This window comes from Canis lupus, chromosome 5 (genome assembly GCF_003254725.2).
Source record: "Canis lupus dingo isolate Sandy chromosome 5, ASM325472v2, whole genome shotgun sequence".
Taxonomy (NCBI): domain Eukaryota; kingdom Metazoa; phylum Chordata; class Mammalia; order Carnivora; family Canidae; genus Canis; species Canis lupus.
In genome coordinates this window covers 7,330,288-7,343,658 of record NC_064247.1, presented here as the reverse complement: position 1 = coordinate 7,343,658, position 13,371 = coordinate 7,330,288, and the positions used below count along the sequence as shown (strand labels likewise).

Genomic DNA, 13,371 nt, shown 5'->3' with positions numbered 1-13,371 from the left:
GTGAAGATCGATTGAAATAATAAAAGAGAGTAGTGTAAATGCTCTCACTATGTAGTATTTAATAAAAAATTAGCTTCCATGTTCATTATTATTGTGATAACTATTACTATTTTGGGGAAGGGTATACAGGAATTGGTGTCATCAAGGGGAAAAATGGTTTCAGTTTATGTAGCCAGGTAGGGAGGAGTATTTAAAGAAAACATCAAGAATGTAAGTAGAACTGATGAATGGATACATAAAATGTGGTATATCAATAAAATGGAGTATTATTCAGCAAAAAAAAAATAAAAAGAATATGAGATTTTGTCTATGATAGGATTGAAATTCCAAGGTTCACCCTGGTTCTGCTCCTCAGAAAAGCAGTGGCCTTTAAGAGGACAGGGAACAACAGGTGGTTGAGGGTGACCAGAAGCTGGGAAAAAAGGATGAGTGTCACACTGAAACTTCAAGAGTGGATTGTACAGTAAAGGGAGTCAGGATAGAGGGAAAAACATTTTTGATCTGAGCTTTTTAAAAAATGTTCCTTTTTGGGGCCTTATTTGCCCTACAATGACTTAGAAGAAGGCTTTGCTTTCTTTTGATGAGAATCAAAATCCATAGCATTGCTTTGGAAACTTTAAGTCTTGAATGCAAGGAAGTCTTTTGTCCTAGTTTTACCAATACATATTGAATTTGGTGAAGGTCCGTTCTGTTCTTTTTAATAACCTGGTAGTTTCTAAAAGTCTTTTTAGATATTATGTCACTGGGCAGCCCCAGTGGCTCAGCGGTTTAGCACCGCCTTCAGCCCAGGGCCTGATCCTGGAGACCCAGGATTGAGTCCCTCATCAGACTCCTTGCATGGAACCTGCATCTTCCTCTGCCTGTGTCTCTGCCTCTCTCTCTCTCTGTATGTCTCATGAATAAATAAATTTTAAAAAAATAAAAATTATGTCACTGATTTGTAAGAAAACATATTAAAGTATTAGTTATTACAATCCTAATTCCTTCCTCTGCTTTGTAAAATGACAGATCTCAAAGAAAGAGGTGGCACCAGTTTTGCTTGCTCTTCACCGGGAAAGGCCTAACCACCAATAGGAGCCGCTGTCAGAAGAAGGAGGAAGAATTAGGACCCATTCAAAGAGAGGGTTGTACAATGAAATTTGTGGGAGATCGAAGAGATGAGTGAATGGGAAATTTATATTTTCCTAATATAGAACTTTGGGTAAAAAGGTATTTAAAAGCACTTTTTGAAAAAAATTTTTCCATAAAAAATTTAAAGGAAATAGAAAAAATAGTTCCATGAACAACATATTCGCCATCTGTATTTGACAGTTGCCAATGTTCTTGTGGATTTGCTTGATGTACCTTGCTGTCTTAGCACACATTTTGTGGGGACCATTTAAAAGTACGCTCAAGATATCATGGCACTTTATCCTTAAATTCTTTAAAGCAGGCGTCTTCAAAAAATATCAAAGACCATTCAGTTATTGTTTCTGTTTAACCAACCCATCCAAACTTAGTAGCACAGAGTAGCAATTTTTTTTTATTGCAAATATTTTATTATACTCAGGGATTCTGTGGGTCATCTGAGATTTCAGTTAGGAATATTCAAATGTCTGGAGGCTGGAATTATCTGGAGGATTCTGCAGATAAACCTAAGGAACGACTCCAAGTCTGGTCTTAGTTGGGCCTGTGGAATGGGGCATCCACATGTGGCCCCTCCACGTGGCTTGGGCATCTCACAGCATGGCAGGTAGGTTCTGAGAAGGAGCATCTTGGGAAAGGAATGGTCATTCCAGGAGAACTAAGAAGAACCTGCATAGGCTTTCCTGGTCTAGCTTTGGAAACCTTCCAGCTTCATTTCTACCAAACTCTGTTGGCCGCAGAAGGTGTAAACATGCCTGTATTCAAGAAAAGGGACGTCGATTCTCCTCCTCTGCATGGAGTGGCTGTGAAAGATTTTGTAGCTATTTTTAAAAGCCACCACAAAGACAAACTAATATATGACAAGGCTGTTATCATACAACAAAAATAGTTTCTGAATGTCATCTATACCAACTATCCCCCAATTATCTAAAAAACATCCTTAATAGCTGATTCCGTATTTTTTTTTCAAAACTAGGATCCAATCAAAGACAGTGCATTAACTTTCTTATTCTATATCTTTTAAAAAAAAAGATTTTATTTATTTATTTGAGAGAGAGAGAATACAAGCAGGGTGGGGAGGAAGCACAAAGGGAGAGGGAGAAGCAGACTCTCCACTGAGTAGGGAACCCATCGCAAGGCTCCAACCCAGGACCCCAAGGATCATGACCTAAGCTGAAGGCAGATGCTTAACTGACTGAGCCACCCAGGTACCACTCTTATTCTATATCTTAAAGAGAATTTTAAAGAAATCTTATGGTATAATATGCAATATAACATCATTTTTCAATTGCCCAAGTAACTGACTTTTAGTAAAATCTGAAACAGCCCTCTAATGCTTTCAGGGACAAATCTTCAGTCTGTCTTTGTTTGGATGCAGTAAGTATGCTGAGACTGGCCTGAGATCAGACTGATTACATTTGTATCATTCATTCATTCATTCATTCATTCAATAACTTATTGAGGGCATACTATATTTTGGGCACTGTGGTAGATGCTAGGCATATAAATATGAATATGACAAAAATAATATGGGAAGAAAAACCCATTCAATCAACTTTCTAAATCAATTCAATCAATTAGGCAAAGTAGACAGAAACTCAATAGGCAATTATAATCTAGTAGGATATCTGGTACAGATAGGGAGGAAGTTTGGTAGGAATCACGGAAGCAAAGAGATAGGATGTCCTAACTATTGAGGGGTCAGTTCAGAGTCAAATAGGGATATAGATATGTCTGCAGATAAATCACAAGACAGTGCTATAACAGATATAAGAATAGAGCACAGTGAAGAAAGTGCATACAAAAAACATTTAATGACCCATTTCGCATAAAATGAAATCCAGATGTCCAAGCACATTTTTTACCTCTCCTTCCTTCACTCTTCTCTGATTCACCTTCCTATGTCCAAAAGTGTCTTCCTAAGGGTCTTGGTCTTGTTGGGTTGCCCTCTGGCCTCGCCCACTGACCCACTGGGTCCTCAGCACATTTTATTTCATAAAGTTTAGACTTACCCTATTATACATTTAGATTATTTATGGGCCCAGACACAAAGTCTGCAAATTCTAGTCCCCACCCTCTGTGTGCTTCCCCTTGGGTTTTTTCCTGTAGAAGTTGGAAAGCTGATGGGCTCCCACAGACTCTGCCATTTTGGACAACATCACTGCTGCTCACTAGGGAAGCCATAAAGCCTGGCTCATTTGCATGAATCTCTGTAGTGGCTCTTCTGACCCCAGGGCTGTTAGAAGTACTCATTAGATCCTCTTTAATTAAATATGTAACACACATCATGCCATCAAGCATAGGGAAAAAAAAAGAAGGAAAGAAAAATACAAATCTAACAACGGCTACTGCTCCTAATTAAAAGCAGGCTGTCTTTGCCTGAGAGCAAGCTGGGGACGGCGCTTTTATCCTGGGCACAGCCGTGGAACCCCTGGTGCCAAAGCCAGGGGGCAGGGATATGAGGCTTTGGATGTGCCAAGGGGGCTGAGCTTTGTTGGGTGACACAGACCCTCTCCCTTCCCAGTAGGTGGGATCTAATTTCAGCTCCTGATATGTGATTCAAGGTAAGGACAAGCTTTCATTTCCTTTCATCCCACTTTTCAAATGCTCTTCAATTCAGTACCATATAGTAGTATTGTAGGTAAACAAAATATGAACACAGTGGGATGGTCCCACCAAGCTAAACCTCATGAAAGCTCAGAGAAAAGGAACCGCATGCAACAGTTGCTCATATGTGATGTCAGTGGGAAGTGAGGAGCAGATCGGCATGGGGGCATCAGGTGTAGGCTCTTAGAGAGTCTTTATTGTATGCAGAGCAGAAGGTTGAAAAAGGCATCCATAAGTAGGAGACCTCTACACTCACCATCTCATAATCTTGGTTCTTAGGTACACCTTGAATTGTCCTCCTCCTCTCTCCAAATCTCTTCTCGTCTGGACTCCACTCTTGCCAGTTCTCTTTTCCTCTAGTGACACTCAGCAGAGCCTCTCCACCCCTGCCCTTGAGTAGCCCTTTCCTATTGTGTCCAAATCTTGAAGCAGCTTCCCCATGCTCAGTGGAATCAAAATACATCTTACTCATCTTTTCAGTAGGAGTGGCTCCTGAATTCTTATATTGGAGGGATAATCTGGTTGGAAGGGATGCAGGGCAGGAAAAGGTGACCAGGAAGGAATTTATCCTGATGCTATATGCTTTGTCAGCTCAGTTTTTCTTGAATGGGCCTGTTTGTTTGTTTGTTTGTTGTAGCCTTAAAGAGGTTAGAGATACTCCCACCTTAGGAGCTGCTCTCAGATTAACCAGGAATTCTGGATCCTTTATAAAAATTACTTGATGCAGAAAGAATGATTGCTTTTTAACCCTGCTGTTCTCTTTATTTTTTCACTCCAGTGGCAAATAGTGTAATGTCCAATACTGTAGTGTAGTGTCCAATGTAGTGTCCTAGTGGTCATCAGGGAGAGTAGGAAAGGAGGACAGATATTCATGCTATTTATTTGTCCACGTTTGCTGCCAGCTCTTTGGGCATAAGAGCCATTGAATCTATCAATATCCTTTAAGCACTAGGACATTCATTTAGCAAATAATTATTAGAACTTATTATGTGCCAGGCCTTTTTTCAAATACTAGGGAAACTGCAGCAAACAAAGGAGAGAATGCCCTTCCTCTAACAGAGTTTACATTTCAGCGTGTGACTCAGATAAGACAAATAAGCACCTAAATATATGAAATGTTAGGTAGTAAAAATGTCAGTGAAGGAAAAAGACAGGTAAAGCAACAGGAAGTGACAGAGGTACTAGTTTAGAAGGGTGGTGGTTAAGGACTTTCTGGTGTGTGCATATGTGAGCAAAGACCTGTGTGAACTGAGGGAGTGAACTATGTGAGTGTCTGGGGGAAGATGAGTGCCAGGATAGCATATTCAAAGGCACTGAGGCCAAATCTTGGAGTATTTGAAAACTAGCAAGGAGGTGACTGGGGCTGGAACAATGTGAGCCAATAGGAGAGATATTAAGATTCCCTCAGTTGATTCTAAAATGTTGAAACCTAATTTTGAAATATTGGTACTGCTTTGGACCACACCTACGTCTTCCTCTTAATGTATGAGGACTGGAGAAAGGAGATAATTGGCTGCTATTTGTCATATTCCCAATTTGATCTTGGTTACAGAAAAATCATGGTGAGAAGTGGATATCTTGGAGTACAGGGAGGCCTCCAGGGGGGCGATGCTATGAAATGCAATCAGCAAATTAGAGATGCCAGTTAGAGACAGCTTTTTCAAGGCTTTGGACCTTGAAAGATGGAAGAAAGGCAAGAGGGTGAAGCAAGAAAGAGAGAGGTCTAAAAACTTTCTATTTACATGAGTAAAGAGGTGTGGATTTGGATAGAAAGGGCTCTAGTTGATTTGGAGAATGGAGGGGGGGAGAGGTAAAGTAGAATGAGACCCTTATGATTCAAAAGAAAAAAAGAGATTGTGAAAAGGAAGAAATTGTAGAGGACATGTGAAAGGTGGAATCAAGGGCATAGGTTACATGGTAGGTTTGGGAAGGGTATCACCTCTTCTCCTGCCCAGAAAGGACAAGGGACTCATGGATAAGGATTTAGAGAGATATGGAAGTTGTATCTCCAGTCCAGAATTGTCTCCCAAATTCAAGATTTATATATCTAGATTCGTTTTTCTAGTTTAATAAGATGTATAAATATCTATTGTATTCAATACAGTCGTATTTGTATACACATTGTACATTTGTTGTATACAATTATTTATTGAATATAGACCCCTCTATTATATTTTACAATAGTTATTATTTTATAATAATACATTTATTATGTTATTTAATAGATCCCTCAAGCTCACTGTGTCCATAACTTAACTACTGACATATTCCACCCACCTCCACATCTGCTCCACCCTGGTCTTCCCCATCTTTGATGAAAACAACTCTTTCTCATTGCTCAAGCCATTCAGAACCCTTCTTTTTCTAGCACTTTATCAGCAACTTCTGTTGTCTCTATTCAAAATATATCTTACACCCAGCTATTTCTCACCACCTTTATAGCTATGACCCAAGTCTGAATCATGATCGGCTATCACCAAATTTACTGTAACTGCATCCTAACCAAGCTCTCTGCTTCTGTGCCTGTCTCCCCTCTACCCTCGAAGTCTACCCTAACTCAGAAGCCAGAGGTGCTCATTAAAATTCAATGTCAGATCATATCACTCCTTTTTTTTTTTTTTTTTTTTTTTTTTTACAATTCTGGAGTGTCTTTCCATTTTTGTCACAGTAATATCCCAAGTGCTTTCAATTGGTGAGACTTTGCATGATCTCCCTTCTTTCACCCCCTTACCTTCTGGACTACATCACTACCACTCTTCACCTTGCTTACTCTGCTTCAGCTATGTTGGCCTCTTCTTTGGTTCTTTAAGACACCAGGCATTCTTCCATCATAGGCTTTTGCTCTGTCTCTTCCCTGGATCTGAGTGCTTTTGCTTCATCTTTGCCAGCTAAGTCCATCACCTCCTTCAAGTCTGCTCAGATTTTACATTCACAGCAAGGCCTAACCTAACTCCAAGTTTAATATCTGCTCTTTATTATGGCTTTTGCTTTTTTCCATAGTACAGTTGACCTATGAACAATGTGGGTCAGTTAGGGACACCGATCTCTGTACTATTGAAAATCAATGTACAACTTTTGACTCCCCTCAAGCTACTAATAACCCGCAATTGATCCCAAGCCTTATTGATAACATAAATAGGTGATTGCCACATATTTTGTTATATGTATTATATATGGTATTCTTATAGTAAAGTGAGCTAGAGAAAGAAAAATGCTATTAAGAAAATCATAAGGAAGAGAAATACATTTACCCTACTGTTTTGTATTTATTGGGAAATACAATACATATAAGGGGACCCACACAGTTCAAATCCATGTTGTTCAAGGGTTGTCTGTACATATGTTGTTATCATATTTAGTTTTTATCCTCCTGCCAGAATGCGCCTTATATAATTTTTCCTTTTTTGTTGTTGTTGTTTTAATTCACAGATGTATCCCAAATACTTAGACGAGTTTGGATGCTTTGTTTAATGAAGCAGAATGGTGCAGGTAATAGAGAATTTTAAGGAACTTATTTATACTTGGAAAACTCGGTTTTCCTTGTAAACTATGAGGCAAAGTTATCTGCTGAAAATAAGATAGAAAGCTGAGGAATTGAGATTTGAAAATACTTTGGAATTCCCTCTGATGAAAGGAAGTAAAGAATTATCCAGGTAGAAATAAAAAAAAAAATATTACTGTCAGTTAAGGGTCAAGCTTTTATTTAAAAAAATGCAAATTATATTCTTATCTTCAGAAATCCTTACCATTCGGTCTGTAATAAGCTGAACAGTGGCCTCCAAAAAGAATGCCCACATTCTATTCCCCAGAATAGATCAGTATTACTTTATATGGCAGAAGAGTGAATGTTACCTTTTATTCAGAGAAGGTTGCATACAGAGAAGGCCATGTGAAGATGGAGCCAGAGATTGGAGTGACCCAGCCACAGCCAGGGAATATCAGGGATTGCCAATAGCTACCAGGAGTTAAGAGAGAGCCCTGGACCCCTCCAGGGAGCCCTGGAGCTCCCTTCACCCCTCACCTTCCTTTCCAGTTTCACCTGTTCACATATTCAAAACAATGTGTTATTAATTTTTAACATTTAGATAGATAGAGAAACTGATACACTCTTTGGAATTGTTTCCTTGATAAGTATCATGTTTACTATTCATCTCTGCTGGTTCTGTGTAATAGTACATCATTTTTTCTAGGCCCACAATAAGCACCATCTCTTCCATGAGGCCTTTCTAATCCCTTACCTGATCCAATATGCCTTTTGACAGGACACTTAATTTTTCCTTTTTTCCCAAGAGTTTGTATATTCTGCCTTGTGAGATAGTTTTGCGTCTCTCTCATATTTACTCCCAGTCTATTAGGCCTTTAAAGGCAGAGTGTTTGTCTCTGATTCCTCGGTATCCTCGATAGCACTAGGCCTAGTGATTATGCATCATTTATGCTTATAATATGCTTATTAAATGCATGATGTTGATACCTACTGCATATATTTGGATGGAAACTCTTAATTACATATTCTCTAAGGTCTGGACAGCTCAATAATAAATACATCTTATTGATTCCTCATCTTACTAAACTATTGTGCACAATATGCTTAGTGTTTGACTTCAATTACCCCTCACTAACCTCCTTTCATCTCTCAGAAGCTGTGTGTTTTATCTGTTAACCTGCATCTGGCTAATATTTGATTCTTTTTCTCAAATGAAAACAATTGAGTAAACAAAATGTAAGTGGGTAAAGGATTAATCAGAGTCAGGGTTCTTAATTCTATGCTTCTTGGACTAAACAAATGTAATGAGGGGGAATCCAATAATAAAAGCATGAAGAGTGAAAAACAGCCCCTGAGAGCATGTGCAGAGGTGCCATCTGCTTACTGGGATCCCTGCTGAGGGGAGCACAGTGGTTTCCGGGGCTTGCAGTCCTAGAGCTCCTGGATGGTAGCCTTTCTGAGCCAAAGAACAAGTGTGTTTGGGAGAACTAAAGTGAATTCCCGTAAGCTCAAAGCATACAGAGCAAAATACAACTTCCTTCTGAAAAGGAAATGAAGTGTTTTATTTCTTTATTTATTAGATTTGTTACTAACCGTACCCTGTGCCAGAGGCCCCAAGGCAGAAAAGCTTATTGTAAAATAATAGAGATAATTAAATTTTATATTATGAAACAGCAATCAATGCAGCAAAACTAGTATCTAGTCTACTGGGGATATCAAAACTAAAGAGGTGGGTTCTGCATGATGTCCCAAGGCCAAACACCATTGCTGTCTCCATTCCTCTCTCCCCTCCTCATCCATTAATATTTATTAAAAATTGTGGTTGCTGGGTACTTCAGGTTTTCTCCCCTACAAAGGAAAATTGCAGCTTAATTATATAAATGACAGAAATATCTCCTGGAAAATGTTTTGGGTATTGACCCAAAAAGAACTTTAAGAACTATCGTCACTCTAAGACAGATTTGTAAAATTGATTGATTTTGTCCTCAGAGAGCTTGCCCCTGTTTCATGCTGTTGTTCTTCCCTTGTAATCTTCTTCCTTAGAACTCCAGGATCTACATCATCCTACCCGCAACTCTGTGCAAAGTTCCATGTAGATTGTCCCAAATCTTATTCCAGTATTCTCCTAAAACCCTGATTTTCCTCTAAACTTTATCTGCTTTGCAGTATGCCATTTGCATTTTAAAAAATAAACATATTTGCAAATATATATTTACCACGGGAATAACAGTGTAGAGGTTAAAAATAGATTATTTAGTGGGTAGAAGACTTGAGTTTGCCTGGCTTTCTTACGTGGGTCACTATATGACCTTAGGAAATTTTCTTAGTGTCTTTTAGATATATTTTCCAGTTTTACCTGGAAAACAAAAACTTAACTTCACTTTTCTTTGGAAAGAAAAGTAAACCAATAACTTGTTTATTGGCTGTCAAGAATTTGCTCTCACAAGACAAAGAAGGCAGATCCTGCAAAAGACAATAAGCAAACATTTCAGAGACAGAAGGACCAAGGTCTGGGGCCATATAGATACTTACCCAAAACAAGTAATCGCCCAGTGGAGCATTTCACCATCATAGTGACAATGCAGCAAGAGATATAGTTTATAGAGATTTTTAGAGCATCATAGAAATCTTCACAGATTTGCAAACAACACAATTCATTGACATTTGAGACTCTAAGGAGGCTGTGGACTTACATGGTAGCTGTGGACATTAAAGTCCAGCTCTGTAGAAGGTAAAGAAGTTGAGGCACAGAAAGTCTAAGTAATTTTCTGAAGAACATGGAACTAGTAACCAGTGAAACTTAGAATCACATGGAAATCCCTTTAAATCTGTCCCACAGAAAAAAGGAGATGAGTGGGGAATGGGGTGAATAGTTGATGGGGATTAAGAAGTGCATTTGTGATGAGCACAGACTGATGTATGGGAGTATTGAATCGCTATATTGTACACCTGAAACTAATATTACACTATGTTAACTAACTGGAATTTTAATATAAACTTAAAAGTCTCTGGAAACATAGAGTGGGTTGGGAATAACTGTCTCTTTAGATGAAAAAGAACATGAAAACTTGTTCTGATCTAAGCATGAGCCATATTTTATCCTGGAAGAATTATTAGAAAGAAAGGAACATAAAAAAATCATATGTGGTTATATTTTGGAGGTGAGATTGCAAGGGTTTTAATTTTTTTTGCATAAACTGATGTACCTTTAAAATAGTCTACAGTGGGGGTACATAATTGTAAAATAAACTAAACATTATTCAAAAGAAAAAAATCTGTTCCATAAGAAGAATCAAGGTTCTTCGACTTTTGGTATCAACTTGACAAGAGGGCTCAGTTTAACAGTGTAGACATCATTCAGTGTCAGACTCTGGACTCCTGGAAAAATGAGGTCAATGAATTTTGAAGTAATAATGACACTCATTTAGGTAAGAGTATGATTCTCCGTCACTTCCTCAACTTTCAAGTAGGTAGGAAGAATAAAACTATAAGATCTTCTTCTTCTCTTTTCTTCTTCTTCTTCTTCTTCTTCTTCTTCTTCTTCTTCTTCTTCTTCTTCTTCTTCTTCTTCTTCTTCCTTCTTCTTTTTAGAGAGGAAAGGAGAAGGAGAGGAACAAAGGGTGAGGGAAAGAATCTAAAACAGGTTCTATGCCCAGCTCAGAGCTCAACATGGGGATGGATCTCACAACCTGAGATCATGACCTGAGTCGAAATCAAGAGTCAGACACTTAACCAACTGAGCCATCCAAGCACTTCAGTTCTTCTATTTAAACATCATTTCATAATATTCAACTATTTTTCCCCTTAATTAACTCATTTGTGGTGTATCTTTGCCTATACTTCCACCACTGGGCACTAAATATACAAAAGAGTTCCCTAAGAGTTTTGGAAAGCTTCTTATAGAGTACCAAGGCATGATGCGTGCAGAAACAGCAATCCTATGCTGCTCAGGTCAATCCCACTATGGGTCCAAGAGGACAAGCCATATAATGGTGAGCACCACAGGAATGGCCAATGTACATAGAACATGGCAAAGTACAAAATGTGCTGCTTTCCTATACATCACCAAATTCTCAGAGTACTACTTATTTCATCTGTTTCGTGACGGAAAAAAGTAGAGTTAAAAGAAAAATAGAAAATGTCTTTGAATTCAGGTATTGAATCTGAATACCTGATGAGATACTGAACAACTAGGCTTTAATTTTTTTTTCTTTTCTCTCTTCCTAGTGATAATAGCAACCAAGGGACAACACAACAACTTTAGAAGCATAATCTGCACATACATTGCAGTCGCGAGAAGAGAAAAAGATTTGGAATCAGACTAACTTAGGGTGAATAGTGGATCCACCACACACTAGTTATGAAAACTCAGTCTTCTTAGCTGGGAAAAGGGGTCAGGGGTCCTCATCTATCATGGTTGTTATGAGGATTAGATATAATGTACATAAAAAAACATTAAGTCTGGTGCATCAAAGAAATTCAATTACTTATAACTGTAGTTGTTATTTTTATTATTACTAGAAGGAGAATATGAGAAATAATCTACTGACTACACTAATAATAAGGGAAAAAATTGGTTTTCTGAATCATGGCTCATTATAAAAGAATAATGTTCCCTTGAGGAAATGATAGAGAACTTTACTCAAACACCTGGAAGAGACTGGAAACATACTCACCAATGTGATCAAAATTTTAAAAAATAAATATTTTATGAAAAAAGCAGAGGAAGGCCCAGATTCAACTGATTAATACCATGGAAAAGAAAATGTGCGCCTCAGGGGGAAAACAATGAGAAAATAGTAAATATAAGAGGAATAATATCAATGGACCTCAGGTATCTACATGTCAGACTCTGAACATTGTCAATAATAAAATATGGCTGTCTATTTCAGTAAAAAGCAATATACATACAAGGTTATATATATATATATTAACATGAATAATTTGTACATAATGCATATACAAAGTTATATATATGGATACACCAATATATATGATCTCATTAAAGTAGTACTGAGATTGAGAGGGATTTAAGATGGCTACAGTGTAATAATAGAGGGGGAACACCCTGCAGAAAAGAAAATTAATCTAATAGAAATTGTAGAAGAAGAGCACCACGTAAAGAAAGATACGCATATCGGTAACAATCTTCAACCTACAATTGGAGCATAATGACACATATTTGAATGTGGACTAAAAGCTGAAATGGATAGAAGTGTTTTAATGGCAGAGGAGTGTTATAGACGCTCTAAACTCACCATATAGAGGTACCTTAAACGTAGTACAGAACTCAGGGGAAAGATACTGACCTAATGGGCTATTGTGACTATTCAGGCAGTGCTTGAGAGTCCGAATCTCTCACAAGTGGAGCAACTTGTTAAAGACATGACATGACTTACTTCCATTTTGTATTTTAAATGGTAAAGAAAGTCACAAGGAGAAAATGGTTGCATCGATTTAATTCTGTCCACTGAGGCAAAACTGGTACTGTTGTGAAAGGAGCAAGGACCTTGGAGAAAGTAATCTTGTGACATTCATGAAAGCCTGGAAAGACACAGAGGTAACTTCAGAACAGGGAAGTTAAAAATAATCAGATCATGTGTGTGGGCGTGTGATCCCAGGAAAAGAAGCTTGAAAGATAACAAAGCTTGGGAGAGATAAGATGGTCTGAGCACTTGGAAAATAAGCCCCACATAATCAGAATTATTCTAATGATAAAGGAAAAAAGGATATGAATCTAAAGGAACTAATATAGCTGAAAGTCAAGTTCATATTTTAAAAGGACATATATTAAATATTGAAGGAGGAGAATAAACATCAAGAGAATACAAAAGAACAGCACCAGGCTATAAGGATAATGTTAGGTAGCCTAAATGTTAAAATAAGACAAAGATGTGAGAAAGATACTTTAAAAAAACATAAAGAAATTTAAAAGCTGTGTGTAGAGCAAGGTGAGCAAGAAAGGTGTTTGAGTCCTCAGCCTGGGTTTTCCAAAAAGCAATGCTGGAAACAAAGGCTTGGGGACAGGTAGCACATTTAGAAGCCATCCCTACGAGCAAGCTTGGGGCAGAGGGATTCAAACAGGGAAGGAGGGAAAAGTCCATACAGGGACACATTAGAGTTGGTCATGATGCAGGAGCCCATGGAAGCTTCTG

General features: G+C 38.1%; 2 long non-coding RNA genes across 6 annotated transcripts in view; one reads left to right on the top strand and one right to left on the bottom strand.

The window, feature by feature from the left end:
- Positions 1-13,371, top strand: part of LOC112656524 (uncharacterized) — a 93,753-nt gene that overhangs the window by 72,818 nt on the left and 7,564 nt on the right. For 3 of the 5 annotated variants that reach the window (XR_004816273.2, XR_007410597.1, XR_007410599.1), the window contains one exon: positions 1,009-1,209. This is a non-coding gene — a long non-coding RNA (uncharacterized LOC112656524). Of the gene's footprint in view, positions 1-1,008; positions 1,210-7,161; positions 7,222-11,443; positions 11,925-13,371 lie in introns of those variants that run through there. The other 2 variants (XR_004816274.2, XR_004816277.2) reach the window with 2 other exon arrangements.
- The window catches only part of LOC112671082 (uncharacterized), a 31,055-nt gene continuing 19,234 nt past the window's right edge, over positions 1,551-13,371 (bottom strand). Inside the window, exon 3 of the long non-coding RNA XR_003143380.3 lies at positions 1,551-1,928. This is a non-coding gene — a long non-coding RNA (uncharacterized LOC112671082). The remainder of the gene's footprint in view (positions 1,929-13,371) is intronic.